This window comes from Callithrix jacchus, chromosome 19 (assembly GCF_049354715.1).
Source record: "Callithrix jacchus isolate 240 chromosome 19, calJac240_pri, whole genome shotgun sequence".
Taxonomy (NCBI): domain Eukaryota; kingdom Metazoa; phylum Chordata; class Mammalia; order Primates; family Cebidae; genus Callithrix; species Callithrix jacchus.
The window spans coordinates 33,858,616-33,875,470 of record NC_133520.1 but is presented as its reverse complement, the minus strand read 5'-3'; the positions used below and the strand labels follow the sequence as shown (position 1 = coordinate 33,875,470).

Sequence of the window (16,855 nt, the reverse complement as noted above, 5' to 3'; positions counted from 1 at the left end):
CTGGCTTTTTCTAAGTGGCACTAGCATAAAAAATGAAAAGAAGTAATCACTGACTTGAAATTCTCTTTCCAATAAGTGGCCATACGCTGTTCATTTCTCCTTCATGATATATCTGGCATCTGTCTTCTTCTTTTCATTCCCCCTGCCACTGCTACCACATCTCAGGCTCTTATTACCCTGTTCTGGAATTAGAGGCCCAGGCTTTCAGAAACAGCAGCAATATTTTATCATTTTTCTACAAGCAGATCTTTCATCGTTCCCTCGCGCTCTCAGAATGAAGTTCAAACTCCTTAGTCTGGCATTCGAGGCTCTTTACGGCTTTGTTTCGGCTGCTCTCCTCATTAACACTCTGATTTAGCCAAACTATTTTTACTCACCACCCTCTGAATAGTCCTCACACATTCCTGTGCTCTCCTTCATACTGAAGCCTGTTCCTCCATATGGAATGTCCCTTGACTTCAGCTCCCCCTCCCTGCTCACAAACTCCATACTTTTTCATCTTTAATTTCATCTCATTACTGAAATCATTTTCATTCACTAAAAACCCAGCTCAAATTTCACCTCTCTACAACTTTCTGCACAAAAAGCACTTAGTACTTATAGATGCTAAAGCTCAGAGAGGTCAAGCAATTTGTCCATGAAAACAACTATTAAATGGCGAAGTTGGAATTGAACTCCTAAACTCCTTCAATGCTATTTTGTCTTATCTGTAGTCTCCTTATCTTGTATAATGCCTTGCATATAGTAAGTACCTAATAATTATTGGGTGAAGATAGGGAAAAGAGAGGCCATAAATTTTCACAACAAGAAAGAGATTATACAAAAGAATATTCTTGATATATCAGTTTTTAAATTCCTCAGACGTATACTGCTGAAAAGGTTGTGATTCCATCTGTTAAAAAAAGAATCATATAAGCAGGGCTATAAAAATAAGCTGCTAGAATATTCTGGTTAAAGGAAAGAAATCTAAAACTTAATCAGCTTTTAAATCCATTTGCTGCATTGGGATTGTTGGCAGTTCAAAGGGCAAATGGCAAAAGCATGTCTCACCAAGCACCCTGGCCACAGTGCAGATGGCACTCAGCCAAGGGGGTTATCCAGCTAGAAAGCATTACTGCTTTCTCACTGACCCAGGCAGTCCTGTGGAAGCCTTCAACAGTCCATGTGTTCTTTGCTTTGGTCTTGGGACTTAAGGATAAATGAAATGAGGATGGTGGGTAAATGACAAGGGCGGGCACTGTCTTGGGGGCACTGCCTCTCATTCTTGCCCTACAGAGTTCAGGCAACAATCTTCTTGGGGAGCCCCGAGGAAGGGGGTGGAAAGAGGCTGAAGACAATGGGTGCTTTCAGGAGTCCCCTACTACCCAGAGAAACAAGGATCAGAGCAAAGGTTCAAATACCCAGGGGAAAGGAAACCACTTCTTGATCCCTTCCAAACACAAGGACCATAATCAAAGAATTGCTTGCTGTAGTTATAGCAAAAATAAAGCAACAGCAGGCCTTCCTGCATTCCTGCCTTTCCATGCCAGGCTGTCCTCTCCCCATGATCATCCCCACCCCCCAAATCCTGGGGACAATTGAGCTGTGTCTCTGGCATGTGTGGAGCTGCAGGTCACAGCCATATTTAACGAGAACATTCATTCTCCACAGGCGCTACAGAGCTCCTCAAAACACCCTTTGTGTCACTGTGCCTTTCTCTCTACCCGCCTTGACACTGATTTAATCAAGATGTTCTTCTAGCTTGTAGATGGGGCGGACTCGTCAGTTCCGCATTCCTCCTGGCATTAGGTTTTGCAGCCAAATATTTAGAGTTGAAACCAGCAAGTTGAGAAGATGGGGTCAGGGTGTTCAAGCCAGAGCAAGTGGACCTTTTGGGTAAATCCTGGGCATGAAGAGTGCACTAGGTCTGTGGTATGTTTTTATAATTTTTAGTTAACCTAAATATTCCAGAGGAGCTGAGAAATATTTTCTTAGGCAAGTATACAGAAAGTTAGAAGCATTTTTTTCAAAGTAAGAAAAAACAAGATTTTATCCATATATTTTTGGACTCATCAGCACTGTTTCTAGAATGCAACTAGAAAAGAGAGCTCCTCTGCCTGTCCTTTTTCTCCTAGTCTGTACTCTATAATTTTGCAAAAGCTGAAAACTTCAGTTCTTTCTCAAGAACCAGATTTTAATTCAGATTTGCCTTCCTTAGCTGTTCTCTGGACCATAGACAGCATCCAGAAGAGAATGTCAAAACCGTGGTAGGGAATTTAACCAATAAGAAAAATAAAGAAAGAAACCATCTGGAGCCCTGGGTCCCTACCCAGGTTACCTGATTCTTGGTCTGATGTTCATTTCCTATGCTGTGGTATCTCCCAAAGAGGGCATCACTGCCCATCAGTAACCCCACCTCACCCTGAGTTGATCTGTGGATGCCAAGCCAAACTTTCGAAGCGTAAGTATTATGGGCCAGAAGGAGTCAAATGCATTTGAGAAGGGAATGAGGCAGGCCCAGGGAACTCAGACAATCTATCTTAGGAGCTGATTTGAATATGTGTTGAAATTCCTCTGTCAACCATGTATCCAACTGTCATGACCTCCCGCCTGGGACATGTAACCATTCCCTCCATCATCTGCCTGCCAATTTAATCCGCTCACATCAGCAGCGGCAGAAATACATTCAAAGGGCTATTGTTTCATGACCCACAAGGGCATTTTCAGAAACCTAGTAAGGCTCCAGAATGTAAGAGGGGTATACCCTCTGTAGCTTTTGGAGCAAAAAGCTCAACTCCCTGTCCTTAACTCCTTCTTCTCTTGCCTAGGTCAAGTAGACCATTGACCTGGGGTCAGGAACAACCCTAAGTTCTTAAACCAATTTCAAAGTTATCTTCAAGTAATTTTACAAACCAAATTAAACTCCCAGTAATGAAAAACTGAAAGGCTCTTCCCAACTTCCTCGCAGAGCTATACTACAAAAGTTCACCACCCTTAAATAAACAAACATCTCCTCCATTTTGTTTCTTAAAGTAAGAACTGAGCCACTTCCCTTTCCCCTCTCTCTTTTTGCTGGCTTCCTTATTTGCTCTCTTTCTCTGGAAAAGTCAATAATAAATGCTTCCCTGATACTGTCAAATCATAAGAATGTGGTCTACAGATCCAGATTTTGTATTAGAGCAGGCATTCTGAATGCAAGAGAGGATACTAGCTAAGCCATAAAGTGGCGAAAATTTAGGGAAAGGGCTAATGGAAGCAGCCTATGGGCTAGGCAGAGCATCATCTCATTTGCTCACATCCTATAACCAAATGATGACACATCCACATTGGAGATTAGAAATAGCTATCAGCTGAACAACAGGAATTTGTCCAAGAGAAGCAACAGCTTGTGAAACATCATTTAATGAAACCTACGATATGTTTAATAAAGTCAGGTATTCTTAGAAGAGCAACCTGGGGCCAGGCACAGTGGCTCACACCTGTAATCTCAGCACTTTGGGAGGCCGAGGTGGGTAGATCACCTGAGGCCAGGAGTTCAAGACTAGCCTGGCCAACATGGTGAAACTCCATCTCTACTAAATATACAAAAATTAGTCAGGCATGGTGGCACATGCAATAATCCCAGCTACTTGGGAGGCTAAGGCAGGAGAATCACTTGAACCTGGGAAGGTTGCAGTGAGCTAAGATTGCACCATTGCACTCCAATATGGGTGACAAGAGCAAAACTCCATCTCAAAAAAAGAGAAGAGCAATCCAGAGGTTATATAGATACCTGGTAATCTATAAAAAAATGTAAGTTTTATCACACTGCCATGTGTGTACCTATGCAACAATCTTGCATGTTCTTCACATATACCCCAAAACCTAAAATGCAATTAAAAAAAGAAAAAGAAAAAAAAATGTAAGTTTTTTCCTATTTAAGAATTTTTCCAGCATTTAAATCTATAGCACAAAATATAAACCCTGCTTATTCTGATTCCAAATATAGCCTAAATGGCTCTCCCATCTTTCTTCTGTACTCCTCCTCCTTTCACTGCCTTAGATCAGGACCCCTTTCTTAAATGAACTATTGTAGTAACTTTTTCCCTGTTCCCGTAGTAACTATTTCCCTCTTCTCACATCTCTCTCACATCCAAACATTTCAGAGTAATCTTTCTAAAAGGCAAATCTGCCCATACACTCTCTTGGTAAAATCTTCTACTAGAATTGTTTCAGTTAAAAAGCATGCTAAAGATTAGTAAGCAAAGAATGAGGAGAAATAGGATATTGACATAATACCTTCACAAGACACTTATTACAGTGCAAAGGGGAAGGTAGCAACTGTACAGTAGATAAACTCGGGAGACACCCATCCTCACTGAGTAATCAAAATTATCACCATCGGTAATGGGACAAATCAACAGCAAGTGCCTCCTGATATAAAACACTAAGAAAAATATGACATTGCTTCTATGATGTTCTTGCCAAAATTGCTTAAACTGAATCCAATCATGAGGAAACCAAACAAACCAAAACTGAGGAACATTCTACAAAGTAACTAGCCAGCACTCTTCAAAACCATGAAAGCCAAAGTGACACAGAGGAGGTCAGAAATTAGAGGAGGCGAAGATGACAGTTCACCTCAACATCATATGTGACCCTAAACTGGGCCCTGACCCAGAAATTTGAATTCTCTCCTCTTCCTGTGCTTCACTGGAAAGAACCCACCCAGAAACAGCAGTCTGTGCTAGGCTACTGACTTGTTAACCAAATTCAGAAACTTGAAGAAAGTCCAGAACCACCCTACTAAAGCCTGCGTACTCATGATCAGAGTGAAGAAGGCATTAAATCCACATGTTTTTGCCAGTGGGAGCCTTAGCTTAATAATGAGTCCCCATTTGGTACCTTCCATCTCTGACTTGAAAATGCAAAGTAAACATTGGAATCATCCCATTCTACTGTCCCCACCCATCTTCCTTCACACACACACATACACGCACGAATCCTCTGTGCTGACTGAGAAAGAATGGAAATAATTACAAGTATGAGAAATTAGTCATCACCACTTTGGGAAGTGAAATATGAAGGGGGAATTTGATGGCAATAATAATTTTAAGATAGGAAATTATTTCTAAGTTTTCTAATGAATGGGGTGTGTCTACAGCCATAGCACCCTGAACATATCTGATCTAATGTATGGGGTGGCTGACTTATCCTATAAGACAGCAAACTAAATTAGTATTCTCCAGTAAGTCATTTCCTTTGTCATTGATAGAATAATGGATGGGACAGGTTATAATCATTACAACAGAGTAGGCATTTGGTTTGATTTGCTTTAAATTAAGCTGCAGGTTGCTGAAGGTGAAACATACACATATAATACAACTTGATATTGGGCCGAATGCAGTATTTCAAGGTTTGAGTGATATTACCAGGAAGTTTTCTGGCTAGAGGCCCCTGAGGGAGCATTCGCTAAGTCAGGGTGGCATATCTGCAGTACACAGACCCTGAATTTCCTGCATGAGTTCAAGCAGTCATTACTAATCAAGCACATCATTCTGTCAAACTAGTCGCAGATATGTCCCTAGGATCTTGCTCAGCACAGAACCTTTTCTCAACTGTTAATGTATTGAAGTTAGCATATAGATTAAAATCTACTTGGCATCCCTGATGGAGGTGAATTTACCTTAATTCAGAGTCTTGGTTCTTGGTTTTCTCAGTCTCCCAGACTCAGACTCAGGGAGAGTGATTCAAGTTCATCAAGTTACTGGGGACCAAATAAATGAATATAGTCATAGATGAATCGATAGATAGATAGGAAGTGGATATGATTTTTCAATGGCAATAACTCTTCGATATTGGGGGGAAATGCTCCCTTCTTGCTGTTATAATCCTTGGGAAAGTGGTTTCATGAATATGAAATGAGAGCAAAAAAAAAGGTGAAGAATTTTAAAGGCTTTTCCAACCAAATGTGTAGCCTAATCTGAAATATATTTCCTTTCCCACAAAAAATATAAAAAGTAGAAAGTGCTTCCTGCAGCCATCATCTAAGGGACCTGAGAACCTCTGGCTCTTGGATTCCCTTTCCAGCTTCCTAGGCCCATGTTTTTCAACTTTGAGTGTCTGGAGGTGAGCCAGGCAATACAAGAAGCCACAGGATAAACATGGTGACATAGGACATCAGTGTTTTCTTAGGATCTGGGAATAGGGGAAGAAGAAAAGGAAAAACTATTATATATATATATATATCAAATGCCTTTTACATCTGCGAATTAATATTTAAACTGTTTTAAGTTGAGATTTAGTTAACAAACCATAAAATCCATTCCTTAAATTGTACAATTCACTGGTTTTTAAGTATATTCACGAAGTCATGCGACAATTATCACTATCTAATTGCAGAACACTTCTGTCACCCCTAAATGAAAAGCCATGCACGTTAGTAGCCATTCCCCATTCTCCACTTTCCTGACACCTGGCAACTATTCATCTATTTTTCTCTGCATGAATTTGCCTATTCTAGACATTTCATATAAATGGAATCCTACAGTAGATGACCTTTTGTGCCCAGCTTCTTTCACCTAGTATAATATCTTCAAGGTTCATCCATGTATCAGTACTTGATTCTTTTTCAATGACTGGATAATGCCATTGAATGGATATACTAACACGTTAATTCATTCATCAGTTGATGGACATTTCGGTTGTCTTCACTCTGGGGCCATTATTAATAATACTGCTACGAACATTTGTGTACAAGTTTTGTAAGAACATATGTTTTTATTTCTCTTGGGTATATACCTAGAAGTGAAATTGCTAAGTCATATGGTAACTCTATGTTGGACTTTCTGAGGAACTGTCAAGTTATTTTCCAAATCAATTACAGTTGCACTAGCAATGTATGAGAGTTCCAATTTCTCCACATTCTCACCAATATTTGTTATTACCTGTATTTTCAGTTACAGTGATCCTAGTGCGTATAAAATGGTATCTCATTGTTTTAATTTGAATTTATTTAATTGCTAAGGATATTGGGCATCTTTTCTCGTGCTCATTAACCATTTATTTATCTTTTTTGGAGAAATGTCTATTTAAATCCTTTGCCCAGGTTTCAGTTGGGCTACTTATCTTTTTATTGTTGAGTTGTAAGAATTCTTTATATATACTAGATACTAGACCTTTGTCAGATATATAATTAGCAATTATCTTATTCCATTATATGGTTTTCATTTTCACTTTCTCAATAATGTTCTTTGAAGCACACAAGTTTTATAATTTTGATGAAGTTTTATTATGCATTTTTTCCTTTGGCTGATTGTGTTTTAGCTGTCATATCTAAGAAACCATTGTCTAATCCAAGGTCATAGGATATTTTGTAGCTTCATTGAGGTATAGTTGATAAACACAAAACTGCACATACTTAATACATATTTTGTTGAGTTTGAACATGCATACACATGGGATACCATTTAGTACAATCAAGGTACTAAACATATTCATAACTTTCAAAAATTTTCTTGTATTCTTTTATGTGCGTGGTCTTTGTTTATTGTTATTTTTGTGTATAGTAAGAAGACAACAAGAGATCTATCTTCCTAACATGTTTTTAAGTATACAATGCCATATTTTAACTGTAGGTACTATGTTGTACAGCAGATCTCTAGAACTTTTTCATCTTGCATGACTGAAACTTTATACCCAGTGAGCAACAATTGCCCATTTTCAACTCATTCAAGACCCTGGTAATCACAATTCTATTTTCCTCTTCTGGGTGCTTATTTTAAATATCTCATATAAGTGGAATTACCTAGTGTCTGTCCTTCTGTGACTGTCTTATTTCACTGACCTTAATGTCCTCTGTGTGCACTCATGTGACTGCAAATGGAAGGATTTCCTTCATTTTTTAGGTGGAATAATATTCCATGGTATGTATATGCCCCCACTTCCTTTATCCATTCATCTGTTGACAGACATTTAGTTTGTTTCCATATCTTGGCTATTACAAATAATGCTATGGTGAACATGGGAATGAATGCAGATAGTGCTTCAAGATCCTGATTTCAATTCTCTTGGATGTATACACCCAGAAGTAGGATTGCTAGATCACAAGGTAGTTCTATTTTTAATTTTTGGAGGAGCTTCTATACTGTTTTCCATAGTGGCTGCACCATTCTCTACATTCCCACAACACAGTAAAAATGGTTTCAATTTCTCAACGTTCTCGCCAACACCTGTGATATGGTTTGGCTCTGTGTCCCCATCCAAATCTCATCCTGTAGCTCCCATAATTCCCATGTATGGTGGGAGGGACCCAGTGGGAGATAACTGAATCATGGGGGCAGGGTTTCCCACACTGTTCTCATGAAGGTGAATAAGTCTCATGAATTTGATGGTTTTACAAAAGCGAGTTTCCCTGCACAAGCTCTCTCTTCTCTTGTCTGCTGCCATATGAGATGTGTCTTTCACCTTCTGCCATGATTGTGAGGCCTCCCCAGCAATGAAGAAAACTGTGAGTCCATTAAACCTCTTTCTTTTGTAAATTACCCAGTCTCAGGTATGTCTTTATCAGCAGTGTGAAAATGGACTAATACAACTTGTTATCATTTGGCTTTTTTCTTGATAATAACCATCCTAACAAGTGATATCTCATTGTGATTTTGATCTCCATTTTCCTGATGATTAGTGATATTGAGCACCCTTTCATATACCCATTGGCTGTTTGTATGTCTTATCTTGAAAAATGTCTATTTTTATAGACAGCAGGCACTACATTTACCATCAGAAATCTTCATTTTGTATTTTTCTTTAAAATTTTTATTTTTTATTAAAATTGCATATATTTAAGGTGTGTGACATGATGTTCTGATATACATATACACAGTAAACTGAAAGTATACTACAGGCACTACTTAATGTATTCCTGTCCTCACATAATTATCCTTTTTTGTGGTAAGAACACTTACAATCTACTCTCTTAGCAAATGTCAAGAAAGGTTATTAAGATTTATGCCTATGCTTTCTTCTAGGAGTTTTATAGTTTTATCTCTTGCGTTTAGGTCTTTGATCCATTTTGAGTTAATTTTTTAATACAGTATAAAGTAGGGGTCCAAATTAATTTTTAAACATAGATATCCAATTTTCTAGCACAACTTGTTTAAAAAGGGTGCCAAGATAATTTAAGGAGAGAAAGAGTCTTATCCAGCAGAGAGAAGTGAGTACTAAAAAAGAGATTAAAAAATAACCCCTTAAAATGTGAAAATTCAATTTCTACAACACATGGATTCTTTAGAAAGGCAACTTAAAAATCCCCACCAAGCAGAAGATGAATGAAAATGAAAGAAGACTCTGAACAATATTTACTTGGGGTTTGTCTAAGAGCCAAAGGGGGCAAAAATTTGAAAAGAACAAGAAATACGAACATTCGCCAGGCGTGGTGGCTCACGCCTGTAATCCCAGCACTCTGGGAGGCCAAGGCAGGTGGATCACTAGGTCAAGAGATCGAGACCATCCTGGTCAACATGATGAAACCTTGTCTCTACTAAAAATACAAAAAAATTAGCTGGGCATGGTGGCGCGTGCCTCTAATCCCAGCTACTCAGGAGGCTGAGGCAGGAGAATTGCCTGAACCCAGGAGGCGGAGGTTGCGGTGAGCTGAGATCGCACCATTGCACTCCAGCCTGAGTAACAAGAGAAAAACTCCGTCTCAAAAAAAAAAAAAGAACAAGAAATACGAACATTCAAGAAGACAAAATTACATATGTAAGAGAAAAAAATTAAAATTAAAACAATTAAATATCTTAGAAATGACAAATATGGTCAATATAAATAAAAGTAAGAAATCTCAATTGATAAAATAAAAATATTAGACTAATGAAAGTGAGAATGCATAAATATGATGCTAATTCATTAATAAGAAATTAATAAGTTAGCGACAGTAAGATATAAAAAACATGAGAACACTTATGAAACTTGGAAGATAAACTAATAGACTTAACAGGATTTTAGCTAATAAATGTTGACAAATAGCCAAGCAGAGAAAGACAGTAGAATAGTAACACTCAAAGTGATAATGACACAGAGTTTACTAGAAATTAAGAAAGAAATGTCTCTAGATGGGAAATTAGCTGTAAGTGTTGATAATAATAAAATTAAGTCAGCTACCAAAGTAAAACTGCAGAGCATCATGAAAATGGGAAAACCTTAAGATACTACCAGAAGTAGGAGACACTATCTACAGAGGGAAGACAATGGTATCTAATCAAACTTCTCATCAGCAACAAGAGTAAAATCTTCAGACTACTAGCGTAATATATAATTCTATAACTGACTAAATTATTAAAGATGGAGGGAAATGATGATTGTTTTAGAAATATAAAAGCAGTAATGGTATATCTATATGGTCTCACTAATAAAAAGAACATAAATGGAACAGTTTCAAACTTAGAATAGTGGCTTCAAATGCCTGAAATTCAAATTAATGAATTTTACATTTTACATTGTAACTTTGTTTTAGTTTCAGCAAACAATATGCTTATTTTGTAGTATGCATTCTGATGTTTTGTTTTAAAACATAGCATAGAGATTTTTTAAAAAGCAAACATTGCTTAATATAAATTCAAAAGGCGTTCCTGCATTCAGTGACCAATTAAGAAACGTGATTAGGCTGGGAGCGGTGGCTCATGCCTGTAATTCTGGCACTCTGGGGTGCTGAGGTGAGCGGATCACTTGAGACCAGGAGTTCAAGACCAGCCTGGCCATAATGGCAAAACCCTATCTTTACTAAAACTACACAAATTAGACAGGCATGTTGGTGCATGCCTGTAATCCCAGCTACTCAGGAGGCTGAGACATGAGAATCAGTTAAACCTGGGAGCCAGAGGTTGCAGTGAGCCAAGACTGCACCACCATACTTCAGCCTGGGTGACAAAGTGAGACTCTGTCCCCCCCCAAAAAAAAAAAAAAAGATTAAAAAAAAGCTATTCTTAAACTAGTAATAAAAACAAAGTATGTACAAAACATTAACATAGAAAATTACAAAATGTTTGTGAAGGACACAAAAGGTAATCTTAAAGGGGGAAAATGTTACTTTCATGATGCAAAAAGTCTATTTCCATAGCTATAGAAATTTATCTTAAATCATCTGTAAATATAATGCAATTCAAAATGCCAAAATGTCTCAGTGTGGTGGCACACACCTGTAGTCCTAGCTATTTGGAAGGCTGAGGTAGGAGGAGCTCTTGAGTCCAGCATTTTGAGTCTGTAGTGAGCTATGCACCACCGCACTCTAGCCTGGGTGACAGAGTGAGACCCTGTTTCTAAAAACAAACAGAAAATAGCCAAAATGATTTTTTTAATGAAACTTCACATGTTGATAGTAGAATTCACATAGAAGAGAAAAATGTCAATAATGGCCAAGGTAATTTTGAAGAAATATAAATTTGCAGTCTCTCCTTGACAAATAATTTTATTACTAAAAAGCTAAAGTAATTAATACACTATGATACTACCAATAAAAAAAACAGTTAAATGGGGGTCAGGCCCAGACCTGCACCGCCTCAAGATCTACAGTGTAACAAGGGTGTCGGGGTGGGCAGCGTGGGCCTGTGAGGCCTGTGGGTGTCCACATCCCCCAGCTCCCCCCGCAGCTGGCTCCACAGTGGTCTGCTCCAGTGGCCACGTGTGGATTCGGGTTCCAGACTGAAGGCTACCTGTTCTCTAGTGCCCTCTACCGCCCCCCGCCCCATGTCCACAGCTCCCCGCGCAGCCAGTTCCACAGTGGTCAAATCCAGTTCCAGACTGAAGGCTAGTATTCCAGGTGCCTACTGTGACCCCAACAGGCTGGGGTTACTGCGGCGACAACCAGAACAGCCTTGGCCGTATGTAGGAGCCCGGAGCTACTCCTCAGCCCTACTTGGGGCTGGTCATGGAGAAGCTACACAGGATTGTGGCAGCACTGCTGGAAAGTATGGTATCAAATTCTAATGGTTTTCCATGGGAATTAGTGATATGGGCAGGTGCTACTGGATTTTTCGCTATTCCCCTTTTTTTGTGGAGAAGTTTTACATCAGTTAGGAGTTGGCTATATGTGGGAAGACAGAAAAGGTTTGCTGTAGTGCTTTATGAACAAATTAAAGAAAAATGTAAACTACTTGAAAAATTTAGTTTTGTATAAAAAAGCTATGAAGGCTATGAAATAGAGTCATCTTTAAAGGATGTCAACTTTGAGAAGGAGGCAGCAGAAGCACAAAGTTTGGAGGCAACCCGTGAAAAGCTGAACAGGTCCATTTCTGAAATTGAAGATGAAATACTGTACCTCACAAAGGAGTTAAAAGAAGAGAAATATAAACATTCTATACACGATGAGTTGATGGCAGATATTTCAAAAATGATACAGTCTCCAGAAGATCAGTCAAAATCCCTAAATCACAAATAGCTGAAGCCAAAATGCCCTTCAAGATATTTCAAATGAATGGCAAACAACTGAAGATAGTGATAAAAGATGCTTTGAATGAAAATCCTCAACTTCAGCAAAGCCAGAAACATCTTTTGTAGGAAGCTGAAGTATGGAAAGAACAAGTGAGCGAACTTAATAAACAGAAAATAACATGTGAAGACTCCAAAGTACACACAGAACAAGTTCTAAATGACAAAGAGGAGCACATCAAGACTCTGACTAAACACTTGCTGAAGACGAAAGACTGGGCTGCTATGCTTGGAGAAGACATAATGGATGATAATAACTTGAAAGTAGAAATGACCAGTGAATCAGAAAATAGCACTTATTTAGCTGATCCTCCAAAAGGAGCTTTGAAGAAACTGATTCATGCTGCTAAGTTCAATGCTTCTTTAAAAATTTTAAAAGGAGAAAGAAACTAAATTTATATTCAGTTGTCCGAAATTGATAAAACAAAGAAGGAGCTTATGGGGCATATTAAACATCTTTAGTCTGAACAAGCATCTTTGCAGTTAGAAAACACATTTTGAAAGTAAGAATCAGAAGCTTCAACAGAAACTTGAAGTAATGACTGAATTACATCAAGAAACTACAATGAGACTTTACAAAACACTAACTGTAGAGGAAAATTACCAGTTAGAGAGACAAGAGAAACTCTCTGAACAAGACAAAAAGGTCAACTATACCACTGACCAGCTGGCAAAGTATAGAAAGCAAGTCAAATATCTTGAAGAAGAATTGGAAAGAATGATTCTTTCTTATCAAGAGCAGATTTTACTCCTTAAAAAAAAAAGCAGATGACAATTGTTTGGCAGCTTGGACTGCTGAAAGAAACCTCAATGGCTTAAGGAAAGAAAATGCTAAATACAGACACAAATTAACTGACACAGAGATTAAACTCAAATTTTTACACAAAGATCCTTCTGCAGTTGATGTTCCAAACACAGGATTTGGCAGAGAGTATTACACATATGTTACTGATATGAGAAGAGGAACTCCTTTCCCCCAACCTCCTCCAGGAACCCTGTTTGGAGTTTCTCCACATGATTTTCCACCAAGCGACTTCCCAGGTCCACCATATGCTCCATTTGCAATGAGGAGTGCCTATCCACCCAGGGGTTTTCCTCCTTATCTTCCACGAAGACCTGGATTTTCCCCCCAACCCCCAAATATTGAAGGTAAAAGCGAGTTCCTTTCAGGGTTTATTCCATCTTCTAATGACCCTGCTACTGAACAAAAATAATTCTGATTGATCTCGAGTTCCCTTCAAGATGCTTCTGCCTTCTGAGAAGCCTGCTATTGAACATCCAAAACAACTTGGACAGCTGGCAGTCCTTGTGTTCTCCAAAGTAGTTGTTATTGACCTTGAGTCTCCATCAAGATTGATTCCAACTTAGAGTGAGCCTGCCACTGAACATCTGACATCACAACAACAAAGCTGGCAGACTTAGTGTTCTCCTCCCAAGTAGTTGTGACTGATCTCAAGTTCCCATCAGGACTGACTGCCTTCAAGTGAGCCTGCCACTGATCATCCCACAACACAGCAAGAAAGCTGGCAGTCTTTGTGTTCTCGTCCCAAGTAGACGTGACTGATCTTTAGTCCCCATCAGGGTTGACTCTGCCTTCAAGTGAGCCTGCCACTGAACATCTGGCACCACAGCAAGAAAGATGGCGGTCCATGTGTTCTCTCCCAAGTACTTGTGACTGATCTCAAGTCCCTGTCATGGTGGACTCTGTCTTCAAGTGAACCTGACATGGAACATCCAGCACCACAGCAATAAAGCTGGTGGTCTTTGTATTCTCTTCCCAAGTAGTTGTGACTGATCACGAGTCCCCATCAGGATTGACTCTGCCTTCAAGTGAGCCTGCCACTGAACATCTGGCACCACAGCAAGAAAGATGGCGGTCCATGTGTTCTCTCCCAAGTACTTGTGACTGATCTCAAGTCCCTGTCATGGTGGACTCTGTCTTCAAGTGAACCTGACATGGAACATCCAGCACCACAGCAATAAAGCTGGTGGTCTTTGTATTCTCTTCCCAAGTAGTTGTGACTGATCACGAGTCCCCATCAGGATTGACTCTGCCTTCAAGTGAGCCTGCCACTGAACATCTGGCACCACAGCAAGAAAGCTGGCATCTTTGTGTTCTCCTGCCAAGTAGTTGTGACTGATCTCTAGTTCCCATCAGGGTTGATTCTGTTTTCAGGTGAGACTGCCACTGAACATCCGGCACCACGGCAAGAAAGCTGGTGGTCTTGATGTTCTCCTTGCAAGGACTTGTGACTGATCTCAAGTCCCTGTCATGGTTGACTGTTCCTTAAGTGAGCTTGCCACTGAACATCCCGCACCACAGCAATAGAGCTGGTGGTCTTTGTGTTCTCCTCCCGTGTAGTTGTGACTGATCTCGAGTCCCCGTAGGGTTGATTCCACATTCAAATCAGCCTGCCACTGAACATCTGGCACCAGGGCAAGAAAGCTGGCAGTTTTTGTGTTCTCCTCCCAAGTAGTTATTACTGACCTTGAGTCTCCATCAAGATTGATTCCAACTTAGAGTGAGCCTGCCACTGAACATCTGACATCACAACAAAACCGGTGGTCTTAGTGTTCTCCTCCCAAGTAGTTGTGACTGATCTTGAGACCCCATCAGGGTTGACTCGGTCTTCAAGTGAGCCTGCCACTGAACATCTGGCACCACAGCAAGAAAGCTGGCGGTCTTTGTGTTCTCCTCCCAAGTAGTTGTGACTGATTTCAAGTCCCCATTGGGGTTAACTCCACCTTCAAGTGAGCCTGCCACTGAACATCTGGCACCACAACAAGAAAGCTGGTGGTCTTTGTGTTCTCCCTCTAAGTACTTGTGACTGATCTCGAGTCCCCATTAGGGTTGACTCTGCCTGCAATTGAGCCTGCCACTGGACATCCGGCACCACCACAAGAAAGCTGGCAGTCTTTGTGTTCTTCTCACAAGTACTTGTGACTGATCTCCAGTCTCCGTCAGGGTTGATTCCATTTTCAAGTGAGCCTGCCACTGAACATCCAGCACAGGGCAAGAAAGCTGGTGGTCTTTGTGTTCTCCTCCCAAGTAGTTGTGACTGATCTCGAGTCCCCGTCAGGGTTGACTCTGCCTTTAAGTGAGCCTGCCACTGAATATCCAGTACTACAGCAAGAAAGCTGATAGTATTTGTTTCCTTACTTACTGTGGTTGTAGACAAATGTGAATGTAACTTCATGCTTAACGAAATAAATTTTTGTTGATTAAAAAAATAAAAAAGACTCTTTCTCCCATTAAATTTTCTTGGCACCCTTGTCAAAAATCAATTGACATCTGGATTCTCAGTTCTGGTCCATTGACCTATATGTCTATTCCATGCCAGTACATAGAATCTTCATTACTGTTGATTTGTAGTAAAATTTTAAATCTAGAAGTGGGAGTACTCCACTTTGCTCTTCTTTTTACAAAATGGCTTTGGTTATTCTGAATCCTTTCTATTTCCATATGAATTTTAGAGTCAGCTTGTTGGTTTCTGGGAACCAAAGCAACTTGAATTGTGATAGAAATTGAATTGAATCTGTAGATCAACTTAGGGAATACTGCCATCTTGATTATATTAAGGTTTTCAATGAATTTTAAGTATTGTCAACTTGATAATACTAAGTTCTTCCCGTATTAAAGAACATGTGGTGTACTTCCATTTGTTTAGGTTCTCTTAAATTTCTTCCAATAATCTTATTGTTTTCAGAATATATCTTGTGCTTCATTTCTTGGACTTATTAGTATTATTTTTTTCTTTTTCATGCTGTTATAAATGAAATTATTTTCTTAATTTCATTTCCAGAATGTTCATTTTAGGGAATAAAACTACAATTGCTTTGTGTATACATAGTTGTGCATTGGTATCTATGGGGAACTGGTTCTCAGACCCCCACAAATATCAAAAGTTGCACAGACTCAAGTCCTGCAGTTGGCTCTTTGGAACCCATATATACAAAACATCAGCTCTCTATCCACAGGTTTCACATCCGTTGAATTATGCATTTTGATCTGTATTTGGTTTCAGAGGTAGAACCTTTGGATATCAAAGGCTGATTGTATTTGTATATTGAGAGAAAATGGACGTTCCATTAAGACTCAAACATACTAATTCACTTCCCAACGATACTGATGTGAAAATGCAAGAGATACTCATTTTGATTGTTAATTGGTAGACTATTTGGATAAAGCAGTAAATGCTATAGGATGCCTTTGGGAGGGAATCAGCATTCACTGCTTATTGCTACGGAGCTGGGCCTACGCCAGATGCTCTGCATAAGTGGTCTTAGAATTTAATTAGCAACGCAGACAGAACTCCTTAGTGGCTGCTTATTGTCTTGAGGTTGAAGATCTATCATTAACACAACCCACAAGGTCCTGCTTGGTCTGGTCCCTCCCTGCTTCTTTTGCCTCATT

General features: G+C 39.4%; 1 protein-coding gene and 1 pseudogene across 12 annotated transcripts in view; one reads left to right on the top strand and one right to left on the bottom strand.

Annotated features, from left to right (window-relative positions):
• The window catches only part of SRGAP2 (SLIT-ROBO Rho GTPase activating protein 2), a 271,565-nt gene that overhangs the window by 95,221 nt on the left and 159,489 nt on the right, over positions 1–16,855 (bottom strand). The gene's annotated exons all lie outside the window — the stretch shown is intronic.
• Positions 11,837–16,240, top strand: LOC118149441 (melanoma inhibitory activity protein 2-like; annotated as a pseudogene). Its single transcript, XR_013529863.1, has one exon. The product of XR_013529863.1 is annotated as a melanoma inhibitory activity protein 2-like (transcript).